General features: G+C 36.1%; 1 long non-coding RNA gene across 1 annotated transcript in view; it reads left to right on the top strand.

The window, feature by feature from the left end:
• The first annotated feature begins 236 nt into the window (after positions 1-236).
• The window catches only part of LOC309647954, a 62,338-nt gene continuing 42,868 nt past the window's right edge, over positions 237-19,706 (top strand). Inside the window, exon 1 of the long non-coding RNA XR_014256412.1 lies at positions 237-5,833. This is a non-coding gene — a long non-coding RNA (uncharacterized lncRNA). The remainder of the gene's footprint in view (positions 5,834-19,706) is intronic.

Below are 19,706 nucleotides of genomic sequence, written 5' to 3'. Positions count from 1 at the left end.
AGCTGTTTGATATTATGTGAAGCTGGGAGGTCTCTGGTTGACAAATGTCCTGAACTCGGCTCTCCCACCTCTGAGGCACAGGCCTGACCCCTAGCTGGAACACCAAGACCCTTTGAGCCACATTTCTCAGAAGAAATGGGAGAAGAAATGAAAGAAAGAAAGAAAGAAAGAAAGAAAGAAAGAAAGAAAGAAAGAAAGAAAGAAAGAAAGCGAGAGAAAGAAAGAAAGAGGAAAGAAGAAAGAAAGTAAAATAAAGTTATTAAAATAAAAACAAAAAGAAATTATTAAAAATTAAAAAGTAATTTAAAAAGGAAAAAAAAAAGAAAGAAGAGAACAACCAAATCAAAAAACAAGTCCACCAATGATAGCAAGCACTAAAACTATACTAATAAAAACAAACACAAAGAAAATAAGAAAATAAAATGGACCGACACAGCCCTAGGACAAATGGTAACAGCAAATCTATACAGAGAAAATCACACAAAGAAGCATTCACATACACACTCAGAAAAAGAGAAAAAGGAAATATATATATATAAAGAAGGAAGCGAGCAATCCAAATCAATAAACAAATCTACCAATGATAATAAACTCTGAATACTAAACTAATATAAACATAAAACCAGAAACAAATTAGATGCAGAAGGCAAACCCCAAGTCTACAGTTGATCCCAAAGTCCACCGCCTCAATTTTCTGATGATTCGTTGTCTATTCAAGTATTCCAAAGTTGCAGCGTACATCAAGTTGATTGTGGTAATTTAATCCGCTGCTCTTGAGGCTGCTAGGAGAAATTTCCCTTTGTCTTCTTTGTTCACATAGCTCCTGAGGTTCAGCTTTGGATTTGGCCCTGCCTCTGTGTTCAGGTCACCTGAGGGAGTCTGTTCGTCGCTCAGATAGGAAGACAGGACAGGGTTAAAGTAGCAGGTGATTAGGGAGCTTGGGCTCACTCAGGCCAGGGGCAGGGAGGTGTATGGAATGCAGGGTGAGCCTGCGGTTGCAGAGGCCGTCATGACATTGCAACAGCCTGAGATGTGCTGTGTGTTCTCCTGGGGAAGTTGTCCCTGGATCACGGGACCCTGGTAGTGGTGGGCTGCACAGGCTCCTGGGAGGGGAAGTGTGGATACTGACCTGTGCTTGCACACAGGCTTTTTGGTGGCTGCAGCAGCAGCCTTAGCATTTCATGCCCGTCTCTTGTGTCCACGCTGATAGCTGCAGCTCACACCCATCTCTGGACTTCATTTAGGCAGTGCTCTGAATGTCCTCTCCTTGTGCACCCTGAAAAAATGGTCTCTTGCTTCTTAGGTGTTCTGGACTTTTCCCTGGACTCCCTCCCGGCTACCTGAGGTGCACTACCCCCTTCAGGTTGTGTTCATGCAGCCAACCCCAGTCCTCTCCCTGGGATCTGAACTCTGAAGCTGAAGCCTCAGCTCCCAGCTCCCACCCGCCTTGGCGGGTGAGCAGACAAGCCTCTCAGGCTGGTGAGTGCTGGTCAGCACCTGTCCTCTGTGTGGGAATCTCTCCACTTTGCCCTCTGCACCCTTATTGCTGCGCTCTCCTCCGTGGCTCTGAAGGTTCCCTCCTGTCATCCCCCTGTCTCCACCAGTGAAGGGGCTTCCTAGTGTGTGGAAACTTTTCCTCCTTTACAGCTCCCTCCCAGAGGTGCAGGTCCCATCCCTTTCTTTTGTCTCTGTTTTTTATTTTTTCTTTTGCCCTACCCAGGTACGTGGGGAGTTTCTTGCCTTTTGGGAAGTCTGAGGTCTCTGCTAGCATTTAGTAGTTGTTCTGTAGGAGTTGTTCCACATGTAGATGTATTTCTGATGTATTTGTGGGGAGGAAGGTGATCTCCATGTCTTACTCCTCCACCATCTTAAAGGTCCTCTATCCATGTCTTTTTAATCCACTCTGTTTTCTTCAATTTTATAGTTACTGAAGGAGTCTCTAAAATTAGTCTTCAATATGAAATATTTTATTTTTCTCTATGCCTTTATCTTGCTTATTATCTCATTTGTTTTTTCTTTAAACCCATTCAACTTCATATCAAAAGTCTTTATTCTTTGCATTAACTACTGATCATAGTTTTCAGAACCAAATACTCTTGAATACTTTTATGTTTTAAAATATCTTCTTATTCTTCTAAATCTTCATAATTAAGGTGTTTTTTCTTGCTTTGTGCTATGTTTGGGAGGCCAAATTGTTTTTCCTGTTTTTTCACAAACAAGAACTTTTCTTAAAAACTTAAACAATTCTTTGTCATTACAGGGAATGCTAGCTATCATTGATCCTACACTTTTTAAAACATTTTATATACTTCTTTTTTTGGGGGGGGACTTGAACCCTCTATCTTTTATTTTATTTTTTTTCACACACACACACTGTATTTTATTTTTACAAGAGATGAATAGACTGACACCAAGCATTGTAAATGGATGACCACAACAAAAGCAACAATGATTGCAATTACCAAACACGAAACACACTCTTACTATGTCATAATATTGACATTCAGTCCAGTAATCCTCCACTGTAACAGCTCCTTTACTTTTCAGTGAAAATTGATTTCTATATTCTTTGCCTCTGAGTCCTTGAGGAATTTTATTTTTTTAATTCAAACAGAAAGTCACAAAACTTATGATCATCTTCATCAATTCACTCAGTCCCATGTAATTAATTTTTTTTCATCTTGATCTTTTGTTAGCACTTTTATGAGTTCATCAGTATTTCATAACAGTTCTGAAAATGCTTATTCATTCAGTTCAGCAGTACAGTTACCAGAAACCTGTACTTGTCAGAGTCTTTTCTATGAATTCCTTGAAGATGAAACCCTTTTATAGGAATATATTTGCAAAAGCATCAGAGTACACCCAGAACTGTCTGTAACTGACAAAAGACTTAAAAATGTCCACGGTTAAAGATTTGATGAAAGTTCATAATAGTGCAATTGACAAGGAAATTTAGTTATTTCTGAGATATACATTTTAAAGTAATAACTAGAATTATGACTTATAACATTATACCAGAACATATAAGATTTTTAGAAATTTCACGTAACGTCTGAAACATTTATATTAACACATTTCCATACAGATAACCCAATGAAAGTTTAGTATTAGTTGTTTTGTTTCTTTGTCTTTTTATACTGCAGGTTCTTATTAGTCATCAATTTTATACAAATCAGTGTATACATGTCAATCCCAATCGTCCAATTCAGCACACCACCATCCCCACCCCACCGCAGTTTTCCCCCCTTGGTGTCCATATGTCTGTTCTCTACATCTGTGTCTCAAATTCTGCCCTGCAAACCGGCTCATCTGTACCATTTTTCTACGTTCCACATACATGCGTTAATACACGATATTTGTTTTTCTCTTTCTGACTTACTGCACTCTGTATGACAGTCTCTAGATCCATCCACGTCTCAACAATTGACTCAATTTCGTTCCTTTTTATGGCTGAGTAATATTCCATTGTATATATGTACCACATCTTCTTTAAGCATTCATCTGTCGATGGGAATTTAGGTTGCTTCCATGTCCTGGCTATTGTAAATAGTGCTGCAATGAACATTGGGGTGCATGTGTCTTTTTGAATTATGGTTTTCTCTGGGTATACGCCCAGTAGTGGGATTGCTGGATGATATGGTAAATCTATTTTTAGTTTTTTAAGGAACCTCCATATTGTTCTCCATAGTGGCTGTATCAATTTACATTCCCACCAACAGTGCAAGAGGGTTCCCTTTTCTCCACACCTCCTCCAGCATTTGTTGTTTGTAGATTTTCTGATGATGCCCATTCTAACTGGTGTGAGGTGATACCTCATTGTAGTTTTGATTTGCATTTCTCTAATAATTAGTGACGTTGAGCATCTTTTCATGTGCTTCTTGGCCATCTGTATGTCTTCTTTGGAGAAATGTCTATTTAGGTCTTCTGCCCATTTTTGAATGGGGTTGTTTGTTTCTTTAATATTGAGCTGCATGAGCTGTTTATATATTTTGGAGATTAATCCTTTGTCAGTTGATTCATTTGCAAATATTTTCTACCATTCTGAGGGTTGTCTTTTTGTCTTGTTTATGGTTTCTTTTGCTGTGCAAAAGCTTTGAAGTTTCATTAGGTCCCATTTGTTTATTTGTGTTTTTATTTCCATTACTCTAGGAGGTGGATCAAAAAAAATCTTGCTGTGATGTATGTCAAAGAGTGTTCTTCCTATGTTTTCCTCTAAGAGTTTTATAGTGTCAGGTCTTACATTTAGGTCTTGAATCCATTTTGAGTTCATTTTTGTGTATGATGTTAGGGAGTGTTCTAATTTCATTCATTTACATGTAGCTGTCCAGTTTTCCCAGCACCACTTATTGAAGAGACTGTCTTTTCTCCATTGTATATCTTTGCCTCCTTTGTCATAGATTAGTTGACCATAGGTGCGTGGGTTAATCTCTGGGCTTTCTATCTTGTTCCATTGATCTATGTTTCTGTTTTTGTGCCAGTACCATATTGTCTTGATTACTGTAGCTTTGTAATATACTCTGAAGTCAGGTAGTCTGATTCCTCCAGCTCCGTTTTCTTCCCTCAAGACTGCTTTGGCTATTCGGGGTCTTTTGTGTCTCCATACAAATTTTAAGATGATTTGTTCTAGTTCCATAAAAAATTCCATTGGTAATTTGATAGGGATTGCATTGAATCTGTAGATTGCTTTGGGTAGTGTAGTCATTTTCACAATATTGATTCTTCTAATCCAAGAACATGGTATATCCCTCTATCTGTTGATATCATCTTTAATTTCTTTCATCAGTGTCTTATAGTTTTCTGCATACAGGTCTTTTGTCTCCCTAGGTAGGTTTATTCCTAGGTATTTTATTCTTTTTCTTACCATGGTAAATGGGAGTGTTTCCATAATTTCTCTTTCAGATTTTTCATCATTAGTGTATAGGAATGCAAGAGATTTATGTGCATTAATTTTGTATCCTGCAACTTTACCAAATTCATTGATTAGCTCTAGTAGTTTTCTGGTGGCATCTTTAGGATTCCCTATGTATAATATCATGTCATCTACAAACAGTGACAGTTTTACTTCTTCTTTTCCAATTTGTATTCCTTTTATTTCTTTTTCTTCTCTGATTGCCGTGGCTAGGACTTCCAAAACTATGTTGAAAAATAGTGGTGAGAGTGGACATCCTTGTCTCGTTCCTGATCTTAGAGGAAATGCTTCCAGTTTTTCACCATTGAGAATGATGCTTGTCATGGGTTTGTCGTATATGACCTTTATTATGTTGAGGTAGGTTCGGTCTATGCCCACTTTCTGGAGAGTTTTTATCATAAATGGGTGTTGAATTTTGTCAGAAACTTTTTCTGCATCTATTGAGATGATCATATGGTTTTTATACTTCAGTTTGTTAATATGGTGTATCACGTTGATTGATTTGCGTATATTGAAGAATCCTTGCATCCCTGGTATAAATCCCACTAGATCGTGGTGTATTATACTTTTGATGTGTTGTTGGATTCTGTTTGCTAGTATTTTGTTGAGGATTTTTGCATCTATATTCATCAGTGATATTGGTCTCTAATTTTCTTTTTTTGTAGTGTCTTTGTCTGGTTTTGGTATCAGGGTGATGGTGGCCTTATAGAATGAGTTTGGGAGTGTTCCTTCCTCTGCAATTTTTTGGAAGAGTTTGAGAAGGATGGGTGTTAGCTCTTCTCTAAATGTTTGATAGAATTCACCTGTGAAGCCATCTGGTCCTGGACTTTTGTTTGTTGGAAGATTTTTAATCACAGTTTCAATTTCATTACTTGTGATTTGTCTGTTCATATTTTCTGTTTCTTCCTGGTTCAGTCTTGGAAGGTTATACCTTTCTAAGAATTTGTCCATTTCTTCCAGGTTGTCCATTTTATTTGCACAGAGTTGCTTGTAGTAGTCTCTTAGGACGCTTTGTATTTCTGCAGTGTCTGTTGTAACTTCTCCTTTTTCATTTCTAATTTTATTGATTTGAGTCCTCTCCTCTTTTTCTTCATGAGTCTGGCTTATGGCTTATCAATTTTGTTCATCTTCTCAAAGAACAAGCTTTTAGTTTTATTGATCTTTGCTATTGTTTTCTTTGTTTCTATTTCATTTATTTCTGCTCTGATCTTTATGATTTCTTTCCTTCTGCTAACTTTGGGTTTTGTTTGTTCTTCTTTCTCTAGTTCCTTTAGGTGTAAAGTTAGATGGTTTACTTGAGATTTTTCTTGTTTCTTTAGGTAGGCTTGTATAGCTATAAACTTCCCTCTTAAAACTGATTTGCTGCATCCCACAGGTTTTGGATCATCGTGTTTTCATTGTCATTTGTCTCTAGGTATTTTTTGATTTCCTCCTTGATTTCTTCAGTGATGTCTTTGTTATTTAGAAATGTATTGTTTAGCCTCCATGTGTTTGTGTTTTTTACATTGTTTTCCCTGTAATTCATTTCTAATCTCATAGCGTTGTGGTCAGAAAAGATGCTTGATATGATTTCAATTTTCTTAAACTTACTGAGGCTTGATTTGTGAACCAAGATGTGATCTATCCTGGAGAATGTTCCATGTGCACTTGAGAAGAACGTGTAATCTGTTGTTTTTGGATGGAATGTCCTATAAATATCAATTAAATCTATCTGGTTTATTGTGTCATTTAAAGCTTCTGTTTCCTTATTTATTTTCATTTTGGATGATCTGTCCATTGGTGTAAGTGAGGTGTTAAAGTCCCCCACTATTATTGTGTTACTGTCAATTTCCTCTTTTATAGCTGTTAGCAGTTGCCTTATGTATTGAGGTGCTCCTATGTTGGGTGCATATATATTTATAATTGTTATATCTTCTTCTTGGATTGATCCCTGGATCATTATGTAGTGTCCTTCCTTGTCTCTTGTAATCTTCTTTATTTTAAAGTCTATTTTATCTGATATGAGTATAGCTACTCCAGCTTTCTTTTGATTTCCATTAGCATGGTATATCTTTTTCCATCCCCTCACTTTCAATCTGTATGTGTCCCTAGGTCTGAAGTGGGTCTCTTGTAGACAGCATATATATAGGTCTTGTTTTTGTATCCATTCAGCCAGCCTGTGTCTTTTGGTTGGAGCATTTAATCCATTCACGTTTAAGGTAAGTATCGATATATATGTTCCTATGACCATTTTCTTAATTGTTTTGGGTTTGTTTTTGTAGGTCCTTTTCTTCTCTTGTGTTTCCCAGTTAGAGAAGTTCCTTTAGCATTTGTTGTAGAGCTGGTTTGGTGGTGCTGAATTCTCTTAGCTTTTGCTTGTCTGTAAAGCTTTTGATTTCTCCATCAAATCTGAATGAGATCCTTGCCGGGTAGAGTAATCTTGGTTGTAGGTTCTTCCCTTTCATCACTTTAAGTATATCATGCCACTCCCTTCTGGCTTGTAGAGTTTCTGCTGAGAAATCAGCTGTTAACCTTATGGGAGTTCCCTTGTTTGTTATTTGTTGTTATTCCCTTGCTGCTTTCAATAATTTTTCTTTGTCTTTAATTTTTGCCAATTTGATTACTATGTGTCTCAGCGTGTTTCTCCTTGGGTTTATCCTGTATGGGACTCGCTGTGCTTCCTGAACTTGGGTGGCTATTTCCTTTCCCATGTTAGAGAAGTTTTCAACCAAAATCTCTTCAGATATTTCCTCTGGTCCTTTCTCTCTCTCGTCTCCTTCTGGGACCCCTATCATGCGAATGTTGCTGCATTTAATGTTGTCCCAGAGGTCTCTTAGACTGTCTTCATTTCTTTTCATTCTTTTTTCTTTAGTCTGTTCTCCAGCAGTGAATTCCACCATTCTGTCTTCCAGGTCTCTTATCTGTTCTTCTGCCTCAGTTATTCTGCTATTGATTCCTTCTAGTGTATTTTTCATTTCAGTTATTGTATTGTTCATTTCTGTTTGTTTGTTCTTTAATTCTTCTAGGTCTTTGTTAAACATTTCTTGCATCTTCTTGATCTTTGCCTCCATTCTTATTCCGAGGTCCTGGATCATCTTCACTATCATTATTCTGAATTCTTTTTCTGGAAAGTTGCCTATCTCCACTTCATTTAGTTGTTTTTCTGGGGTTTTATCTTGTTCCTTCATCTGGTATATAGCCCTCTGCCTTTTCATCTTGTCTATCTTTCTGTGAATGTGGTTTTTGTTCCACAGGCTGCAGGATTATAGTTTTTCTTGCTTCTGCTGTCTGCCCTCTAGTGGTTGAGGCTATCTAAGAGGCTTGATGGGAAGCTCTGCTGGTGGGTAGAGGTGACTGTTGCTGTGGTGGTCAGAGCTCAGTAAAACTTTAATCCACTTGAGTGTTGCTGGGTGGGGCTGGGTTCCCTCCCTGTTGGTTGTTTTGCCTGAGGCAACCCAACACTGGAGCCTGCCTGGGCTCTTTGGTGGGGCTAATAACAGACTCTGGGAGGGCTCAGGCCAAGCAGTACTTCCCAGAACTTCTGCTGCCAGTGTCCTTGTCCTCTCGGTGAAACAGAGCCACCCCCTGCCTCTGCAGGAGACCTTCCAACACTAGCAGGTAGCTCTGGTTCAGTCTCCCCCGGGTTCACTGCTCCTTCCCCTGGGTCCCGATGCGCACACTATTTTGTGTGCACCCTCCAAGAGTGGGGTCTCTGTTTCCCCCAGTCCTGTTGACGTCCAGCAATCAAGTCCCACTAGTCTTCAAAGTCTGATTCTCTATGAATTCCTCCTCCCGTTGCCGGACCCCCAGGTTGCGAAGCCTGATGTGGGGCTCAGAACCTTCACTCCAGTGGGTTGACTTCTGTGGTATAAGTGTTCGCCAGTCTGTGAGTCACCCACCCACCAGTTATGGGATTTGATTTTACTCTGATTGCTCCCCTCCTACCGTCTCATTGTGGCTTCTCCCTTGTCTTTGGATGTGGGGTATCTTTATTGGTGAGTTCCAGCGTCCTCCTGTCAATGATTGTCCAGCAGCTAGTTGTGATTCTGGTGTTCTCACAAGAGGGAGTGAGAATATGTCCTTCTACTCCGCCATCTTGGTTCCTCCTCTATACATGTTTTTAATTTTTTTATTAAATATAGTTGACTTACAATGTTGTGATTGTTTCAGATGTATAGCAATGTGATTCTGTTATGCATATATATATATCCTTTTTCATTATAGTTTATTACAAGATATTGAATATAGTTCCCTCTGCTATAGAGTAGGTCCTTATTTTTTGCCTATTTTATATATAATAGTGTGTATATGTTAATCCCAAACTCCTAATTTATCCCTCCCCCCCTTTCTCCTTTGGCACCAAAAGTTTTATTCTATGTCTGTGAGTCTATTTCTCTTTTGTAAATAGGTAAATTTGTTTCATTTTTTAAGATTCCACATATAGGTAATGCCATATGATATTTGTCTTTTCTGTCTGAATAGTTCACACTAGGTCTGTCCATGTTGCTGCAAATGACATTTTTTTATTCTTTTTTTATGGCTGAGTAATATTCCGTATATATATACACACATACATATATATTTATATATGTATATACATACCACAGCTTCTTTATCCATTCATCTGTCAGTGGACATTTAAGTTTTTTCCACATCTTGGTTATTGTAAATAGTAATGTTATGAACATTGGGATACATGTATCTTTTTGAATTAGAGTTTTAATCTTTCCTGGATAAATGCCTCAGAATGGAATTGCTGGATCATATGTTAACTCTATTTTATAGTTTTTTTAAGGAACATCCATACGGTTCTCTATAGCAGTTGCACCAATTTATATTCCCACCAACAGTATAGGAGGGTTCCTTTTTCTCCATACCTTCTCCAGCATTTATTATTTGTAGACTTTTTTGATGATGGCCATTCTGACTGGCATGAGGAAATACCTCATTGTAGTTTATTAGAAAAATGCACATTTTTGAATTATGTTTTAATCTCTTTCTCAGCTTGGGGTATGGAGAATGAAAATATGAATGTTGTCAGACCATTTAGCTCCCAGATAATTATGTCTAACTGCTAGAAAAATCTCCAGTATTTAGCAAATGTGTATTTAGTCTAGCACTGCTGAACTAAGATAAATATTCATCCAGCTCCTTGCCAAATAGTGTTCATATATGTGCAAATAATTATTAGGCCATACTACCTAGTTTTCTGATAGTAGAAGTCATGGGTCTCTGAACTGAGGAGCAATATGGTAAATGGATATAGGCTCATTCCACCAGCATTCAGATAGCACAGATGGGACACTGTATTTTCCAGTCAGTTCATAAACCCCTTACAATTTTTGGAAATAAGCAAATCCTCAATTCAAGTTTCATGAAGTTTAAAACTATTCTTGTGGATGAGTGTTGTCAGACCATTTTCCCTCCCAGATAATTATATCTCTTATGAAAGTTCAGAAATAATATGGATTCATTGGCACAAATAATTGATTTAAAGACTATATGAAGACTGAATGGAGAATAATGTTAAATCTAATTGTTCTGAATAGTTAAACACAGACAGAGCTTATCAATACAGGATGTGTATAAAATATTATTTCTAAATAATATTTATCAAAATTGTTTTAAATAGTAACAATTTATTTGTTTAATAATAACCAAGTGTCATAAATGAGTCTTCTTAAAACTAATTTTAGTGCTTTGTAGAGAATTATCAGCTCTAAATTGAAAACTGAAAAAATAATATGGAAGTGACATTGATTTTCAGCAGATAACCTTTGTCAATTCCATAATAATACTAGTTACAGAAAATCAAAAACAATAAAATAAGATAAAAACAAAGGAAAAGTAAAAAAGAAGCATATAATTAATGGTCTTTATTTAATTAAGGCTCTTTGCAAACAAATACAACTTAAAGAGTTGTTTTATAGATTCCAAGAGCAAGAATATAGTAGGTTTTAAGAAATGGAATAGCTACCATTAATCCCCTTTTTTTTTTCTTTTCTTGTTCTAAATTTTTTCTTCACTTTTCTCTGCATTCCCTGCACAGCTATTTAATCTCTATTTTGTTTTTCTCTCAAGATAGAATATGGCCACTCTACTACTCCTAATGTTACACTAGTGACAAGAGAGAGTGTTAAACTGTGACCTTTTCATAGCCTTGTTTTGGCAAGACCTACTGCTGAGAACAAAAATATGTTTCATTGACCTGCACATTCAAATGGAAGAAACTAATCTTTCACTGCAGATATGCTAAAACTATGAACACCTTTAGCTAACATGAGCCATCACCTACTTCCAGGCTACTTAGAATTCATCAGGAGGAAGGTTTCACTGGCAGAGAGGATTCATTGTTAGGTAGAAGAGATGAGAGAATGGGGATTTTAAAAAGATGTCAACCACCATAGGTAAGAAAAAAGGACTCTTCAAATCCCGTTCAGAGAGCTTAATATGTTTCCAAGAGTTCAAACAACATGAACACTGGTATCCAACTCACCCCTGAAAAGTCTAAATTAAGATACTGTAGCCAAGGGAGATTATATTTAAGAGCAGGAGGGCAAAAAGCAGGATTGGGAACAACTTATATTTTTAGAATGTCATCAGACCAGGTTGCATGTATTTCTCTAGTCACAAATAGAAAAAGATGGATAATGAGGAATATGATGTGTTTCATTCTAAAAAGACTACAACAGAGGGTAATGGGACCTCAGCAGGGTGAGCAGACTGTCAAATAAATTAGTAAACAGTACATCAAAAAATTCAATGCAACTCTCCATAAGAGAACCCCAAAATGAAGAATCTCCAAATAATGAGGGTAATCCAAATAACCCATATGCACTAGAGACAGATAACCTAAATAACCCATATCCACTAGAGACAGAGCCAAGCAGAGGGTATGGATACCTGATAACAACTGCACTAGTTGTTATCCTCATTTCACCTCCCTAATCTTGTTTTAACTGAGAAGACACACTTATTCTTATATATATAATCTATCAGTTTAGGAAGAGTCAGGAAAAGAGAAGGAATCCACTGTAAGTTTCTGTGCATAAGTGAGACCAGGCCAAAAAAGGGAGAGATTTTTAATTAGATGGCATTTAGGTTTTGATATTACAGTAGACTAGAAAATACTTTTGTACTTAAAAAGGGGGTAGTTCACATTTTATCTGGATATAATTGAGAGCAACCAGAAAATTGGTGAATTTGCACTAATTTTTTTCCTGTGGCAGACTTAAAAAAAAAAAAAAAAGAAAAACCATAAGCTCACTTTTAAAAGCCAATGAAAAGAACTTATAAAACTTGCAATTTAGTGAAACTGATCAATAAAGATAATTTATTTTGTATATAAAAAAAAAAAAAAAGTAATATCAGGTGAGAAGTTCTACAGTCTCTATCTTTAGTCAACTAGGATCAACTTATTCAATCATCTAGTTAAACATTTGAGAATACCAGCCACATTCAACTTAGTGTTACATTACAATTTTAAATTATTGGAATTTTATTGTCCTATCTTTCCTCAAGTGTTCTAATCAGCATGTTTGGGTGTGATAATGGTCACTGTGACTCATACATTTTACTTAGGTACCAGAAAAGGGAGGATGGCTTAAATATATTATCTTCCTTTATTTTAAGTTACTAACTTTGTCTTATTTTGCCAAATTTACAAGTACGGGAGCTCAAAGACAACAAAGTTCTACTGACATTTAAAAAATGATGTTGATTTTGAATCCTGCAACTTTACTCAATTAGTTGATGAGTTTTAACAAGTTTTTGTATAATATTTAGGGTTTTCTACATATCAGATCACATGTCATCTACAAAAAAAGATAATTATGCTTCTTCCTTTCTAATTTGGATGACTTTTATTTCTTTTCTTGCCTAACTGCTGTGGTTAGGGCTTCCAGTATTATGTTGAATGGAAGTGGTGGGGGGGCATCATTGTCTTGTTCCTGATCTTAGAGAAAACCCTTTCAGTTTTTCACTATTAAGTATAATGTTTCTGTGGGCTCATAATATGTAGCATTATTATGTTGATGAAAAAAATCCTTCTAAACAAAATTTGTTGAGAGTTTTTATTGTGAAAGTGTGTTGAATTTTGTCAAATGCTTTTTTGTGCATGTTGAATTGGTAATATGATTTTCATCTTTCATTTTGTTAATGTAGTGATTCATGCATGTTGAATGATTCTTTCATTTGAGAATTAAACCCCATTTGATCATGTCATAGGTTTGTTTTAATGTACTTTTGACTTTGGGTTGTTATATTTACTGAGGACTTTTACAGTTACATTCATCAGGGATATTGGCCTATAATACTTTTTCTTGTAGTGTCCTTACCTGTCTTAGGGATCAAAGAAATGCTGGTTTCATAAATGAGTTTGGAATTCTTCCCTCCTCTTCAATTTTTTGGAAGAGTCTGAGAAATTCATATATTTCAGAAAAAAATAAACCCACAAATAACCTGATTAAAAATCAGGCAAATGGAGATCAGCCAATATGGTGGCATAGAAAGACCCTGAGTTCATCTCTTCTCAAGAGCACACCAAAATCACAACTACCTACAGAACAACCATCAGTGAAAAAGACTGGAACCTACTAGAAAAAATCTTCTACAACTAAAGACATAAAGAAGGAACCACAATAAGACAAGTAGGAGGAATGGACTTGCTATATAATCAAGTCCCATACCAGTGGGTGGGTGACTCACAAACTGGAGAATAATTATATTGAAGATGTTCTCCCACAGGAGTGAGAGCTCTGAGCCTCACGTCTGGCTCCCCAGCTTGAGGGTCCTGCACTGGGAAGATGATCGCCCAGAGTACTTGGCTTTGAAGGCCAGTGGGGCTTAATTTTGGGAGTCCTATAGGATGGGGGAAATGGAGAATTTACTCTTAAAGGGTGCACACAAAATCTCTCACACACTGGGACCCAGGATAAAAGCAATAATTTGATAGGAACCTGGGTGAGACCTATCTACTGGGTCTTGTAGAGTCTCCCAGAGAGGCAGGGAGCAGCTGCAGCTCACCCTGGAGACATAGACACTGGCTTCAGTCATACTTGGGAGATTTCAAAGAGGTGGATACTGTGTGGGAAGGCACCATTGTTGGATCCTCCCTCTAGCTCATTAAGCCATCCAAAACTTATGGGACACAGAAAAAGCAGTTCTAAGAGGGAAGTTTATAGTGATACAAGCTTACCTCAGGAAGCAGGAAAAATCTCAAATAAACAACCTAAACTTACATCTAAAGCAACTAGAGAAAGAAGAGCAAACAAAACCTAAAGTTACTAGAAGAAAAGAAATCCTAAAATCAGGGCAGAAATAAATGAAATAGACAGTAGAAAAGATCAATGAAAGAAAAACATGGTTCTTTGAAAGGATTAAAAAAACTGATAAACCTTTAGTGAGACTCATCAAGAAAAAAGGGAGAGGGCCCAAATCAATAAAATCAGAAATGAAAAAGGAGATGTTACAACCAACACCACAGAAATACAAAGGATCATAAGATATTACTACAAACAACTCTATGCCAATAAAATGGACAACCTAGAAGCAATGGCCAAATTCTTAGAAATGTACAATCTTCTAAAGCTGGACCATGAAGAAATAGAAAATATGAACAGACCAATTACCAGTAATGAAATTAAATCAGTAATTTAAAAACTCTCAACAAACAAAACAAAACCCTCAAAGTCCGGGACTGGATGGCTTTGCAGGTGAATTCTACCAAATATTTAGTGAAGAGTTAACACCTCTCCTTCTCAAACTATTCCAAAAAATTGCAGAGGAAGGAGCACATCTGATCTCATTCCATGAGACCAACAGCACCCTGATACCAAAACCCAGACAAAGATACCATAAGAAAAGAAATTACAGGCCAATATCACTGATGAACATAGATGCAAAAATCCTAACAGAAAACTACTAGAACTCATCAAGAATTCATTAAAATTGCAGGATACAAAATAAATATACAGAAATCTGTTGCATTCCTATATACTAACAAAGAACTATCAGAAAGAGAAATTAAGGAAACAATCCCACTTATCATCACATAAACAGAATAAAATACCTAGGAATAAACCTGCCTAAGAAGGTAAAAGACCTGTATTTGGAAAACTATAAGACACTGAAAGTGAAGACAACACAAACAGATGGAAAGATATACTGTGTTTTTGGATTAGAAGAATTAATATTGTTAAAATGATAATACTACCCAAGCCATCTACAGATTCAATGAAATACCTATCAAAACACCAGTGGCATTTTTTCACAGAACTAGAATAAATAATTTAAAAGTTTTTATGGAAACACAGAAGAGCCTGAAGAGCCAAAACAATCTTGAGAAAAAGACCAGAGTTGGAGTTATCATGCTCCCTGACTTCAGACTATATTACAGAGCAACAGTAATAAACACAGTATGGTACTGGCACAAAAACAGACACATAGATCAATGGCACAGAATAGAGAGTCACACACTTAAGTTCAATTAATTTATGACAAAGGAGGCAAGAATATACAATGGAGAAAAGACAGTCTCTTCAATAAATGGTGGTAGAAAACTGGATAGCAACATATAAAAGAATGAAATTAGAACATTCTCTAATACTATATACAAAAATAAACTCAAAATTGATTAAAGACCTAAATGTAACGCCAGAAACTATAAAATCCCTAGAGGAAAATATAAGCAGAACACTTTTTGACATAAATAGTAGCAATATTTTTTGGATCTGTCTCCTAAAGCAAAGGAAATAAAAACAAAAATAAACAAATGGGACCTAATTAAACTTAAAAGCTTTTGCACAGCAAAGGAAATGATTGACAAAATGAAAAGAGAGACTGCTGAATGAGAGAAAATATTTGCAAGTGGTATGACCAATAAGGGGTTAATATCCAACATATATAAACAGCTCATACAACTCAACATAAAAAAAAAAATTAATTAAAAAATTGACAGGAGAACTGAACAGACATTTATGCCCAAAGAGGAAATGCAGATGGTCAGCAGTCACATGAAAAGGTGCTCAACATCACTGATCATCAGGAAAATGCAAACCAAAACCACAATGAGATATCACCCCATACTTGTTAGAATGGCTATTATCAAAAAGAACACAAATAGCAAATGTTGGTGAGGATGCGGAGAAAAGAGAACCCTCATACACAGTTGGTGGGAAAGTAAATTTGTTCACCCACTGTGGAAAACAATATGAAGGTTTCTCAAAAAACTAAAAATAGTACTACTATATGACTCACCAATTCCAATCCTGGGTATATATCTGAAAAAAACAAAAACACTAATTTGAAAAGACACATGTGGGCTTCCCTGGAGGCACAGTGGTTAAGAATCCACCTGCCAATGCAGGGGACATGGGTTTGAGCCCTGGTCCAGGAAGATCTCACATGCTGCAGAGCAACTAAGCCAGTGCACCAAAACTACTGAGTCTGTGTACCACAACTACTGAAGCTCATGTACCAAGAGCCCATGCTCTGCAAGAAGAGAAGCCACCACAATGAGAAGCCTGTGCACCACAATGAAGAGTAGCCCCTGCTTGCTGCAACCAGAGAAAGCCCATGCGCAGCAACGAAGACCCAATGCAGCCAAAAATAAATAAGGAAAAAATAAAGGAAAAGGAAAAGAAAAGAAAAGACACATGCACCCCAGTGTTCATAGCAGTGTTATATACAGTTGCCAAGATATGGATGCAGACTAAGTGTCCATCAACAGATGAATAGATAAAGAAAAAGTGATATGTATACACACACACACACACACACACAATGGAATACTACTCAGCCATAAAAATTAATGGAATTTTGCTATTTGCAACAACATGGATGGACTTGGAGGGTATTATGCTAAGTGAGATAAGTCAGACAGAGAAAGACAAATACTATATGCTATCACTCATATATAGAATCTAAAAATACAACAAACTAGTGAATATAAGAAAAAAGAAGCGGACTCATAGTTATAGAGAACAAACTAGTGATTACCAGTGGCGAGAAGGGAGGGGAAATATAGGGATAGAGGATTAAGAGGTACAAACTATTATGTATAAAATAAACTACAAGTATATATTGTACAGTATGGGGAATATAGCCAATATTTTATAATAACTATAAATGGAATATTACCTTTAAAAATTAGGAATTGCTGTATTGTACACTTGTAACATATTGCACATCAACTTAACTTCAATTTAAAAAAAAAAAAGCAGTTTTTAAAAAAACGGACAAAATACCTGAATAAACATTTTTCCAAAGAAGACATACAAATTGCCGACAAATACACAAAAATCTATTCAACGTCACTAATAATTATCAAGGAAAGGCAAATCAAAACCACAATTAAATATTACCTCGAACCTTTTTGAGTGGCTATTATCAGAAAGGCAAGAGATAAATTCTGGCAAGGATGTGGAGAAAAGTGAACCCTTGTACACTGTTATTTGTTATAGCCACTACAGAAAACCATATGGAGATTCGTCAAGAAACTAAAAATAGAACTACAATATGATCAGGCTTTTGGATCCCACTTCTAGGTATTTACCCAGAAATGAAGTCACTATTTTGTAGAGATATCTGCAATCCTGTGTTTATTGCAGCATTATTTACAATAGCCAAAACATGGAAACAACTTAAATGTCCATCAACAGATGAATGGATTGAAAAAATGTTGCTACACACACACACTACATTGGAATATTATTCACTGTAAAAAAGAATGAAATTCTGACATTTACAATAATATGTATAAACCCGAGGGTATTATGCTAAGTGAAATAAATCAGGCAAAGAAAGAAGACAAAGATCGTATGATCTTACTTATACATGGAATCTAAAAAAGCTGAACTCAGAAAAATAGAGACTAGAATGGTGGTTGCGAGGGGTTAGGGATTAGAGGTAATAGAGAGATGCTGGTCAAAAGATACAGACTTCCAGTTATAAGTTCTAGCGATCTAATGTAGAGCATGGTAACTATAGTTAATAATATGGTACTATGTACTTGAAAGTTGCTAAGAGAGTAGATCTTGAATGTTCTCACTGTGACAACAACAAAAAATGGTTATTATGTGAGATAAAGTATGTACTAACTAATGTCTTTTAATAATCATTCAGCAATTTTTATGTTTGTCAGATCATCACCTGTCACCTTAAACTTACACAATGTTATATGTCAATTATATCTCATAGCTGGAGGGAAAATTTTGGTATATACATACAGTGGAATATTATTCAACCTTTATAAAGAAGGAAACCCTGACATATATGACAACTTAGGGGAACTCAGAGGGCATCATGCTAAATGAAATAAACTAGCCACAGGAGGAAAAATACTGCATGGTTCCACTCATATGAAGTATATCTAAATAATCAAACTCATAGAAGGAGAGAGTAAAATGGCCTGGGGGAGTGGGAAATAAGAAATTGTTGTTGAACAGGTACAAAGTTTCAGTTATGCAAAATGAACAAGTTCTAGAGATCTGCTATACCACAAAGTGACTATAGTTAACAATTCAGTGTTTTCAACACAATATAAAAAATGTGTAATATTTTAAAAAGCAGAGCAGGAGGGAACTTATCATGGATTTATTATATTAATAATGGATATATTTATTTCCTTGATTGTGATAACAGTTTCTGGACGCATGCATATCTCCAAACTCATCAAATTGTATACACTAAATATGTCCAGGGGTTTTTTGTATATAAAATATACCTCAATAAATCTGTTTAATTTATTTTTAATAAAATTAAATTTTTAAATGAAGAAGCCTGTTTCATTTTCTATTATCTTTTCCTACATTTTGTTTTTGTTGTTGTTTTCTGGCTCTATATAAAAATAAGTTATCACCTTGGCAGGGGATGTTAGTTAGGACATTATTATATTAAATAAAAAATTTAAAGGGCTTTCCTGTTGGCGTAGTGGTTGAGAATCTGCCTGCCAATGCAGGGGACACAGGTTCGAGTCCTGGTCTGGGAGGATCCCACATGTCGTGGAGCAACTAGGCCCATGAGCCACAACTACTGAGCCTGTGCGTCTGAAGCCTGTGCTCCGCAACAAGAGAGGCCGCGATAGTGAGAGGCCCGCGCGTTACGATGAAGAGTGGCCCCTGCTTGCCGCAACTAGAGAAAGCCCTGGCACAGAAACAAAGACCCAACACAGCCAAAAATAAAAATAATAAATAAATAATAAATAAATTTAAAAAAAAATTAAAACCCATGTTAAAAAAAGAAAAACAAACTAAAAATATATATGGCAAAATATGTTTACTCTATCATACTTACATACTCTAAATGCTTTATTTGTGTTATCTCATTTTATCCCAATGACAGCCATCTATGTTAGATTGTGTGTGTTTGTGTTTCCATACTTATTATACACATAAGAAAATAAGACAGAGTGGTTAAATAATTTGTCTGAAGTTACATAGTTAGTGTAGTCTTTTACACTAGGTAATCTTTTACACTAGGTAATATTGTCTTCTAACTATTTTTCAGTGCTGGCCCTTTCTTTATAATTCTTTATAATTCACCAAACATATTTTGGTCTGTGAGGTCATGTCAAACAATCTTAGCACACAGGGACTCTCATTTATCTCGTGTAGTACAAGTAGGGCTATTCTCCTCTCATCTGACTAATCTGATAAGTCACTGTCTGATTCTTGGCAGACTTTTCCCAAAAATAAAAAGCTTCAGTTGCTGGTTTAAGTATATAATAGATATGAAACATCACGTATAACTCTGAGGAGGTAAATCAACAGTTCTTAGCTCTTACCTTCTTCCCTAGGCATACATAGGTTCATATCTGTTT

This window comes from Balaenoptera physalus (genome assembly GCF_965194825.1).
Source record: "Balaenoptera physalus genome assembly, chromosome: 18".
Taxonomy (NCBI): Eukaryota; Metazoa; Chordata; class Mammalia; order Artiodactyla; family Balaenopteridae; genus Balaenoptera; species Balaenoptera physalus.
The sequence above is the reverse complement of the archived record's forward strand: the minus strand, read 5'-3'. Positions and strand labels throughout refer to the sequence as shown.